A 12,534-nucleotide genomic window follows, 5' to 3' on the forward strand; every position below is an offset into this window, starting at 1 on the left:
AGATACAGGTTGCAAGATGCATGTTTCAAGATACAGGTTGCAAGATGCATGTTTCAAGATACAGGTTGCAAGATGCATGTTTCAAGATGCATGTTTCAAGATACAGGTTGCAAGATGCATGTTTCAAGATACAGGTTGCAAGATGCATGTTTCAAGATGCATGTTTCAAGATACAGGTTGCAAGATGCATGTTTCAAGATACAGGTTGCAAGATGCATGTTTCAAGATACAGGTTGCAAGATGCATGTTTCAAGATACAGGTTGCAAGATGCATGTTTCAAGATGCATGTTTCAAGATACAGGTTGCAAGATGCATGTTTCAAGATACAGGTTGCAAGATGCATGTTTCAAGATGCATGTTTCAAGATACAGGTTGCAAGATGCATGTTTCAAGATACAGGTTGCAAGATGCATGTTTCAAGATACAGGTTGCAAGATGCATGTTTCAAGATACAGGTTGCAAGATGCATGTTTCAAGATGCATGTTTCAAGATACAGGTTGCAAGATGCATGTTTCAAGATACAGGTTGCAAGATGCATGTTTCAAGATGCATGTTTCAAGATACAGGTTGCAAGATGCATGTTTCAAGATACATGTTTCAGGATACGTGTTTCAAGATACCTATTTCAATATACATATTTCAAAATGTTTCAAGTTACGTGTTTCAAGACACATATTTCAAGAGGTTTCAAGATACATGTTTCAAGATACATGTTTCAGGATACTTGTTTCCAAGATACATGTTTCAAGATACGTGTTTCATGATACATGTTCCAAGATACATGTTTCAAGATACATGTTGTATTGGTTGTTGTTTTGTTGAGGTTGAGTCTCGTTAACATTAATGTTAATATTGTTAATATTGATACTAAGTTGATGTAAATATCTCAGTACTTTCTGCAGTAAGTTTACTACAACTGTAGACTGAAAGTCAGAGGAGGAAGACAAGTACATACTGCAGGAGGCTTACTACTCCATGTTAGGTGGGTTCTACTCTATGTTAGGTGGGTATTACTCCATGTTAGGTGGGTATTACTCCATGTTAGGTGGGTATTACTCCATGTTAGGTGAGTCTTACTCCATGTTAGGTGAGTCTTACTCCATGTTAGGTGAGTCTTACTCCATGTTAGGTGAGTCTTACTCCATGTTAGGAAGGTGACACTCCACGTTAGCCAGGTGGTACTCCACGTTAGCCAGGTCTTACTCCACGTTAGCCAGGTCTTACTCTACGTTAGCCAGGTCTTACTCCACGTTTCAGAAGCATTCGAAAGGAGGACGTGAATGTACCATTGAAGTTTAAGTTGTAATTGGCGAAAGAAACTTTGTTTTGGTTTATGCCACACGCTGTTGGTCAGCGTCTGACTATAGCCGCTGCCAGTACTCTTCTGAACACCTGCTTCACAGCCACTTGTGTAAGTTCGCGTGCACCGCCACTCCAAGTGGGGGCGCAGGTAATCAAGTAGCACCTCCACTGGAAATAATTGTGAATACTCTTCGTACCTGCAGGGAATCGAACCAGCTAACCAGTGAGCGGTAATGAGTTCCAGTACTGACTCTGTCTCCCACCGAGACAAGCGTGACTAAAATTAGAGAAAACACATTCACCATCACTCATTCAATCGTTGTCGTGCCTGAAGCGCCCCGTGTTTTAACAGCTCCTAACCCTCTGAACTGCAACATCCTCACCTTTCCTTCAGTGTGCAGGTTCTGTACTCTCCACCTCCAGGACTCGAGTCCGGCTAACCGGACTTGAGTCTTGTCGTTACTATTATTTTTTTGTGTCAAAGTCGTAGTGCCGACAGTACGGAATAACAGACACAGAGCTTCGGTTGTCTTCCTATATATAGATCGTGCTCTACTTGTCTGTCTGTTATTATCAAAATATATTGAAGGCAACAAATGTGCAATATTGAGTGACAGTTATATCTTGCTGCCAGTGCAACACTGCAGCAAAAACAAAACAATAGAGAATAATAGCAATTGAGAACACTTTTTGCAGGTGTAAAGTCTATTGAAGGTATGGTGTCAATTTTTTCGCTCTCTCTCTCTCTCTCTCTCTCTCTCTCTCTCACACACACATTTTGCGTCTTCACACTGCTGTCTACAAGATACATTTTCTATTGTTTAAACAATGGTGATTTACACAATGGTGATTTACACAAGACTCAATGATTATAGGAGTGTAAACACACCAGTCGTGTAAATGAGAGATAATTGTAAGACATTATCTGGGAGTTATTCCTTAACGTCAAGTTAGTTTAGTCTCTCCACTAGATAAGCTACAAATTATTATATTCGTTATTATTATTATTATTATTATTATTATTATTATTATTATTATTATTATTATTATTATTATTATTGTAATTGATGTTGTTGTTATTACAAATATCATTGATGTTAGTATTATCAGTAATGATGTTTACGTTGTTGATAAGGATAATGCAGAGGTTTAAGAGGAGCAGGAACAGTTGTAAAACACAAGAGTGGGCAACAACACAAAGTACAAACACACACTAACTAGTTCAACATGTATAAGCCAGAACTTGAACTACAGTTGTCCACCATCTTCCACCTACCATACTGATCTTCTAGTCTTCTTCTCGTACCTTGTTTTGTAGTGATCATAGTACATCCTGTAATATGTAGTAGTAGCAGTAGTAATAATAGCAGTAGTAGTAGTAGCAGTAGTAATAATAGCAGTAGTAGTAGTAGCAGTAATAATAATAGCAGTAGTAGTAGTAGTAGTAGCATTAGTAGTAGTAATAGCAGTAGTAGCAGTAGTAGTAGTAGCAGTAGTAGTAGTAGTAATAGTAGCAGTAGTAGTAGTAGTAGTAGCAGTAGTAATAGTAGTAGTAGTAGTAGTAGTAGAAGCAGTAGTAATAGTAGTAGTAATAGTAGCAGTAGTAGTAATAGCAGCAGTAGTAGTAGCAGTAGTAGTAGTAATAGTAGCAGTAGTAGTAGCAGTAGTAGTAGTAATAGTAGCAGTAGTAGCAGTAGTAATAATAGCAGTAGTAGTAGTAGTAGTAGCAGTAGTAGTAGTAATAGTAGCAGTAGTAGCAGTAGTAGTAGTAGTAGTAGTAATAGAAGTAGAAATAGCAGCTGCAGCAGCAGCAGTAGTAGTAGTAGCACAAGTAAATCGCTGATTTATTCAAAGGTTCAGTGTTCTACTACCATACCTGGTGTTCTACTACCATACCTGGTGTTCTACTACCATACCTGGTGTTCTGCTACCATACCTGGTGTTCTACTACCATACCTGGTGTTCTACTACCATACCTGGTGTTCTACTACCATACCTGGTGTTCTGCTACCATACCTGGTGTTCTACTACCATACCTGGAGTTCTGCTACCATACCTGGTGTTCTACTACCATACCTGGTGTTCTACTACCATACCTGGTGTTCTACTACCATACCTGGCGTTCTACTACCATACCTGGTGTTCTACTACCATACCTGGTGTTCTACTATCATAGCTGGTGTTCTACTACCATACCTGGTGTTCTATTATCATAGCTGGTGTTCTACTACCATACCTGATGTTCTACTACCATACCTGGCGTTCTACTACCATACCTGGTGTTCTACTACCATACCTGGTGTTCTACTATCATAGCTGGTGTTCTACTACCATACCTGGTGTTCTATTATCATAGCTGGTGTTCTACTACCATACCTAGTGTTCTGCTACCATACCCGGTGTTCTACTATCATAGCTGGTGTTTTACTATCATACCTGGTGTTCTACTACTATACCTGGTGTTCTGCTACCATACCTGGTGTTTTACTATCATACCTGGTGTTTTACTATCATACCTGGTGTTCTACTACCATACCTGGTGTTCTGCTACCATGCCTGGTGTTCTACTACCATAGCTGGTGTTCTACTATAATACCTGGTGTTCTACTATCATACCTCGTGTTCTACTACCATACCTGGTGTTCTACTACCATACCTGGTGTTCTACTATCATACCTGGTGTTTTACTACCATACCTGGTGTTCTACTACCATAGCTGGTGTTCTACTATCATACCTGGTGTTCTACTATCATACCTCGTGTTCTACTACCATACCTGGTGTTCTACTACCATACCTGGTGTTCTACTATCATACCTGGTGTTCTACTATCATACCTGGTGTTCTACTACCATACCTGGTGTTCTACTATCATAGCTGGTGTTCTACTACCATACCTGGTGTTCTACTACCATACCTGGTGTTCTACTACCATACCTGGTGTTCTACTATCATAGCTGGTGTTCTACTACCATAGCTGGTGTTCTACTATCACACCTGGTGTTCTACTACCATACCTGGTGTTCTACTATCATACCTGGTGTTCTACTATCATACCTGGTGTTCTACTACCATACCTGGTGTTCTACTATCATACCTGGTGTTCTACTATCATACCTGGTGTTCTACTACCATACCTGGTGTTCTACTACCATACCTGGTGTTCTACTACCATACCTGGTGTTCTACTATCATAGCTGGTGTTCTACTAGCATAGCTGGTGTTCTATCATACCTGGTGTTCTATCATACCTGGTGTTCTACTACCATACCTGGTGTTCTACTATCATACCTGGTGTTCTACTACCATACCTGGTGTTCTATTACCATAGCTGGTGTTCTACTACCATACCTGGTGTTCTACTACCATACCTAGTGTTCTACTATCATAGCTGGTGTTCTACTATCATAGCTGGTGTTCTACTACCATAGCTGGTGTTCTACTACCATACCTGGTGTTCTAATATCATAGCTGGTGTTCTACTACCATACCTGGTGTTCTATCATAGCTGGTGTTCTACTACCATAGCTGGTGTTCTACTACCATACCTGGTGTTCTACTATCATAGCTGGTGTTCTACTACCATACCTGGTGTTCTAATATCATAGCTGGTGTTCTACTACCATACCTGGTGTTCTACTATCATACCTTGTGTTCTACTACCATACCTGGTGCTCTACTACCATACCTGGTGTTCTACTACCATACCTGGTGTTCTACTATCATAGCTGGTGTTCTACTACCATACCTGGTGTTCTACTATCATAGCTGGTGTTCTACTACCATACCTGGTGTTCTACTATCATAGCTGGTGTTCTACTACCATACCTGGTGTTCTACTATCATAGCTGGTGTTCTACTACCATACCTGATGTTCTACTACTATACCTGGTGTTCTACTACCATACCTGATGTTCTACTACTATACCTGGTGTTCTACTACCATACCTGGTGTTCTACTACTATACCTGGTGTTCTACTACCATACCTGGTGTTCTACTATCATAGCTGGTGTTCTACTACCATACCTGGTGTTCTACTATCATAGCTGGTGTTCTACTACCATACCTGGTGTTCTACTACTATACCTGGTGTTCTACTACCATATCTGGTGTTCTACTATCATACCTGGTGTTCTACTACTATACCTGGTGTTCTACTACCATAGCTGGTGTTCTACTACCATATCTGGTGTTCTACTATCATACCTGGTGTTCTAATATCATAGCTGGTGTTCTACTACCATACCTGGTGTTCTACTACCATAGCTGGTGTTCTACTACCATACCTGGTGCTCTACTATCATACCTGGTGTTCTACTACTATACCTGGTGTTCTAATATCATAGCTGGTGTTCTACTACCATACCTTGTGTTCTACTACCATACCTGGTGCTCTACTATCATACCTGGTGTTCTACTACCATACCTGGTGTTCTAATATCATAGCTGGTGTTCTACTACCATACCTTGTGTTTTACTACCATACCTGGTGCTCTACTATCATACCTGGTGTTCTACTATCATACCTGGTGTTCTACTACCATACCTGGTGTTCTAATATCATAGCTGGTGTTCTACTACCATAGGTGGTGTTCTACTACCATTCCTGGTGCTCTATCATACCTGGTGTTCTACTACCATACCTGGTGTTCTAATATCATAGCTGGTGTTCTACCATACCTTGTGTTCTACTACCATAACTGGTGTTGTACTACTATACCTTGTGTTCTACTACCATACCTGGTGTTCTACTACCATACCTGGTGCTCTACTATCATACCTGGTGTTCTACTACCTTACCTGGTGTTCTAATATCATAGCTGGTGTTCTACTACCATACCTTGTGTTCTACTACCATACCTTGTGTTCTACTACCATACCTGGTGCTCTACTACCATACCTGGTGTTCTACTACAATACCTGGTGTTCTACTATCATAGCTGGTGTTCTACTACCATACCTGGTGTTCTACTATCATAGCTGGTGTTCTACTTCCATACCTGGTGTTCTATCATAGCTGGTGTTCTACTACCATACCTGGTGTTCTACTATCATAGCTGGTGTTCTACTACCATACCTGATGTTCTACTACTATACCTGGTGTTCTACTACCATACCTGATGTTCTACTACTATACCTGGTGTTCTACTACCATACCTGGTGTTCTACTACTATACCTGGTGTTCTATTACCATACCTGGTGTTCTACTATCATAGCTGGTGTTCTACTACCATACCTGGTGTTCTACTATCATAGCTGGTGTTCTACTACCATACCTGGTGTTCTACTACTATACCTGGTGTTCTACTACCATATCTGGTGTTCTACTATCATACCTGGTGTTCTACTACTATACCTGGTGTTCTACTACCATAGCTGGTGTTCTACTACCATATCTGGTGTTCTACTATCATACCTGGTGTTCTAATATCATAGCTGGTGTTCTACCATACCTGGTGTTCTACTACCATAGCTGGTGTTCTACTACCATACCTGGTGCTCTACTATCATACCTGGTGTTCTACTACTATACCTGGTGTTCTAATATCATAGCTGGTGTTCTACTACCATACCTGGTGTTCTAATATCATAGCTGGTGTTCTACTACCATACCTTGTGTTTTACTACCATACCTGGTGCTCTACTATCATACCTGGTGTTCTACTATCATACCTGGTGTTCTACTACCATACCTGGTGTTCTAATATCATAGCTGGTGTTCTACTACCATAGGTGGTGTTCTACTACCATTCCTGGTGCTCTACTATCATACCTGGTGTTCTACTACCATACCTGGTGTTCTAATATCATAGCTGGTGTTCTACCATACCTTGTGTTCTACTACCATAACTGGTGTTGTACTACTATACCTTGTGTTCTACTACCATACCTGGTGTTCTACTACCATACCTGGTGCTCTACTATCATACCTGGTGTTCTACTACCTTACCTGGTGTTCAAATATCATAGCTGGTGTTCTACTACCATACTTTGTGTTCTACTACCATACCTTGTGTTCTACTACCATACCTGGTGCTCTACTATCATACCTGGTGTTCTACTATCATAGCTGGTGTTCTACTACCATAGCTGGTGTTCTACTACCATACCTAGTGTTCTACTACCATACCTGGTGTTCTAATATCATAGCTGGTGTTCTACTACCATACCTTGTGTTCTACTTCCATACCTGGTGCTCTACTACCATACCTGGTGCTCTACTATCATACCTGGTGTTCTACTATCATAGCTGGTGTTCTACTATCATACCTGGTGTTCTACTACCATACCTGGTGTTCTACTATCATACATAGTGTTCTACTACCATACCTGGTGTTCTACTATCATAGCTGGTGTTCTACCACCATACCTGGTGTTCTACTATCATAGCTGGTGTTTTACTACCATACCTGGTGTTCTACTGTCATACTTGGTGTTCTACTATCATACCTGGTGTTATGCTATTATAGCTGGTGTTCTACTATCATACCTGGTGTTCTACTATAATACCTGGTGTTCTACTATCAAACCTGGTGTTCTACTATCATACCTGGTGTTCTACTATCATACCTGGTGTTCTACTATCATACCTGGTGTTCTACTATCATACCTGGTGTTCTACTATCATACCTGGTGTTCTACTATCATACCTGGTGTTCTACTATCATACCTGGTGTTCTACTATCATAGCTGGTGTTCTACTACCATACCTGGTGTTGTACTATCATACCTGGTGTTCTACTATCATACCTGGTGTTCTACTATCATAGCTGGTGTTTTACTACCATACCTGGTGTTCTACTGTCATACCTGGTGTTCTACTATCATACCTGGTGTTCTGCTATTATACCTGGTGTTCTACTATCATACCTGGTGTTTTATCATACCTAGTGTTCTACTATCATACCTGGTGTTCTACTATCATAGCTGGTGTTCTACTACCATACCTGGTGTTCTACTACCATACCTGGTGTTTTATCATACCTAGTGTTCTACTATCATACCTGGTGTTCTACTATCATACCTGGTGTTCTACTATCATACCTGGTGTTTTATCATACCTAGTGTTCTACTATCATACCTGGTGTTCTACTATCATACCTGGTGTTCTACTATCATACCTGGTGTTTTATCATACCTAGTGTTCTATCATACCTGGTGTTCTACTATCATAGCTGGTGTTTTACTACCATACCTGGTGTTCTACTGTCATACCTGGTGTTCTACTATCATACCTGGTGTTCTACCATACCTGGTGTTCTACTATCATAGCTGGTGTTTTACTACCATACCTGGTATTCTACTGTCATACCTGGTGTTCTACTATCATACCTGGTGTTCTACTATCATACCTGGTGTTCTACTATCATACCTGGTGTTCTACTATCATACCTGGTGTTCTACTATCATACCTGGTGTTTTATCATACCTAGTGTTCTACTATCATACCTGGTGTTCTACTATCATACCTGGTGTTCTACTATCATACCTGGTGTTCTGCTATCATACCTGGTGTTCTGCTATCATACCTGGTGTTCTGCTATCATACATGGTGTTCTACTACCATACCTGGTGTTGTATCATACCTGGTGTTCCACTATCATACCTGGTGTTCTGCTATCATACCTGGTGTTCTACTATCATACTTGGTGTTCTACTATCATAGCTGGTGTTCTACTATCATACCTGGTGTTCTACTGTCATACCTGGTGTTCTACTATCATGCCTGGTGTTCTACTATCATACCTGGTGTTCTACTATCATAGCTGGTGTTCTACTATCATACCTGGTGTTCTGCTATCATACCTGGTGTTCTACTATCATACCTGGTGTTCTACTATCATACCTGGTGTTCTACTACCATACCTGGTGTTGTATCATACCTGGTGTTCCACTATCATACCTGGTGTTCTGCTATCATACCTGGTGTTCTACTATCATACCTGGTGTTCTACTGTCATAGCTGGTGTTCTACTATCATACCTGGTGTTCTACTGTCATACCTGGTGTTCTACTACCATGCCTGGTGTTCTACTATCATACCTGGTGTTCTACTATCATAGCTGGTGTTCTACTATCATACCTGGTGTTCTGCTATCATACCTGGTGTTCTACTATCATACCTGGTGTTCTGCTATCATACCTGGTGTTCTACTATCATAGCTGGTGTTCTACTACCATAGCTGGTGTTCTACTACCATACCTGGTGTTCTAATATCATAGCTGGTGTTCTACTACCATACCTGGTGTTCTACTATCATAGCTGGTGTTCTACTACCATAGCTGGTGTTCTACTACCATACCTGGTGTTCTACTATCATAGCTGGTGTTCTACTACCATACCTGGTGTTCTAATATCATAGCTGGTGTTCTACTACCATACCTGGTGTTCTACTATCATACCGTGTGTTCTACTACCATACCTGGTGCTCTACTACCATACCTGGTGTTCTACTACCATACCTGGTGTTCTACTATCATAACTGGTGTTCTACTACCATACCTGGTGTTCTACTATCATAGCTGGTGTTCTACTACCATACCTGGTGTTCTACTATCATAGCTGGTGTTCTACTACCATACCTGGTGTTCTACTATCATAGCTGGTGTTCTACTACCATACCTGATGTTCTACTACTATACCTGGTGTTCTACTACCATACCTGATGTTCTACTACTATACCTGGTGTTCTACTACCATACCTGGTGTTCTACTACTATACCTGGTGTTCTACTACAATACCTGGTGTTCTACTATCATAGCTGGTGTTCTACTACCATACCTGGTGTTCTACTATCATAGCTGGTGTTCTACTACCATACCTGGTGTTCTACTACTATACCTGGTGTTCTACTACCATATCTGGTGTTCTACTATCATACCTGGTGTTCTACTACTATACCTGGTGTTCTACTACCATAGCTGGTGTTCTACTACCATATCTGGTGTTCTACTATCATACCTGGTGTTCTAATATCATAGCTGGTGTTCTACTACCATCCCTGGTGTCCTACTACCATAGCTGGTGTTCTACTACCATACCTGGTGCTCTACTATCATACCTGGTGTTCTACTACTATACCTGGTGTTCTAATATCATAGCTGGTGTTCTACTACCATACCTTGTGTTCTACTACCATACCTGGTGCTCTACTATCATACCTGGTGTTCTACTACCATACCTGGTGTTCTAATATCATAGCTGGTGTTCTACTACCATACCTTGTGTTTTACTACCATACCTGGTGCTCTACTATCATACCTGGTGTTCTATTATCATACGTGGTGTTCTACTACCATACCTGGTGTTCTAATATCATAGCTGGTGTTCTACTACCATAGGTGGTGTTCTACTACCATACCTGGTGCTCTACTATCATACCTGGTGTTCTACTACCATACCTGGTGTTCTAATATCATAGCTGGTGTTCTACTACCATACCTTGTGTTCTACTACCATACCTGGTGTTCTACTACCATACTTTGTGTTCTACTACTATACCTGGTGTTCTACTACCATACCTGGTGCTCTACTATCATAGCTGGTGTTCTACTACCATACCTGGTGTTCTAATATCATAGCTGGTGTTCTACTACCATACCTTGTGTTCTACTACCATACCTTGTGTTCTACTACCATACCTGGTGCTCTACTATCATACCTGGTGTTCTACTATCATGGCTGGTGTTCTACTACCATAGCTGGTGTTCTACTACCATACCTAGTGTTCTACTACCATACCTGGTGTTCTAATATCATAGCTGGTGTTCTACTACCATACCTTGTGTTCTACTACCATACCTGGTGCTCTACTACCATACCTGGTGCTCTACTATCATACCTGGTGTTCTACTATCATAGCTGGTGTTCTACTATCATACCTGGTGTTCTACTACCATACCTGGTGTTCTACTATCATACATAGTGTTCTACCACCATACTTGGTGTTCTACTATCATAGCTGGTGTTTTACTACCATACCTGGTGTTCTACTGTCATACCTGGTGTTCTACTATCATACCTAGTGTTCTGCTATTATAGCTGGTGTTCTATTATCATACCTGGTGTTCTACTATCATACCTGGTGTTCTACTATCATACCTGGTGTTCTACTATCATACCTGGTGTTCTACTATCATACCTGGTGTTCTACTATCATAGCTGGTGTTCTACTACCATACCTGGTGTTGTACTATCATACCTGGTGTTCTACTATCATACCTGGTGTTCTACTATCATAGCTGGTGTTTTACTACCATACCTGGTGTTCTACTGTCATACCTGGTGTTCTACTATCATACGTGGTGTTCTGCTATTATACCTGGTGTTCTACTATCATACCTGGTGTTTTATCATACCTAGTGTTCTACTATCATACCTGGTGTTCTACTGTCATAGCTGGTGTTCTACTACCATACCTGGTGTTCTACCATACCTTGTGTTTTATCATACCTAGTGTTCTACTATCATACCTGGTGTTCTACTATCATACCTGGTGTTCTACTAACATACCTGGTGTTCTATTATCATACCTGGTGTTTTATCATACCTAGTGTTCTATCATACCTGGTGTTCTACTATCATACCTGGTGTTCTACTATCATACCTGGTGTTCTACTATCATACCTGGTGTTTTATCATACCTAGTGTTCTACTATCATACCTGGTGTTCTACTATCATAGCTGGTGTTTTACTACCATACCTGATGTTCTACTGTCATACCTGGTGTTCTACTATCATACCTGGTGTTCTACCATACCTGGTGTTCTACTATCATAGCTGGTGTTTTACTACCATACCTGGTGTTCTACTGTCATACCTGGTGTTCTACTATCATACCTGGTGTTCTACTATCATACCTGGTGTTCTACTATCATACCTGGTGTTCTACTATCATACCTGGTATTTTATCATACCTAGTGTTCTACTATCATACCTGGTGTTCTACTATCATACCTGGTGTTCTACTATCATACCTGGTGTTCTGCTATCATACCTGGTGTTCTGCTATCATACCTGGTGTTCTGCTATCATACCTGGTGTTCTACTACCATACCTGGTGTTGTATCATACCTGGTGTTCCACTATCATACCTGGTGTTCTGCTATCATACCTGGTGTTCTACTATCATACCTGGTGTTCTACTATCATAGCTGGTGTTCTACTATCATACCTGGTGTTCTACTGTCATACCTGGTGTTCTACTATCATGCCTGGTGTTCTAC

General features: G+C 40.7%; 1 pseudogene; it reads right to left on the bottom strand.

The window, feature by feature from the left end:
- Positions 1 to 1,227: 1,227 nt before the first annotated feature.
- LOC138854297 (putative mediator of RNA polymerase II transcription subunit 26) overlaps positions 1,228 to 12,534 on the bottom strand; it is a 21,004-nt pseudogene continuing 9,697 nt past the window's right edge.

Source organism: Cherax quadricarinatus, chromosome 54 (genome assembly GCF_038502225.1).
Source record: "Cherax quadricarinatus isolate ZL_2023a chromosome 54, ASM3850222v1, whole genome shotgun sequence".
Taxonomy (NCBI): Eukaryota; Metazoa; Arthropoda; class Malacostraca; order Decapoda; family Parastacidae; genus Cherax; species Cherax quadricarinatus.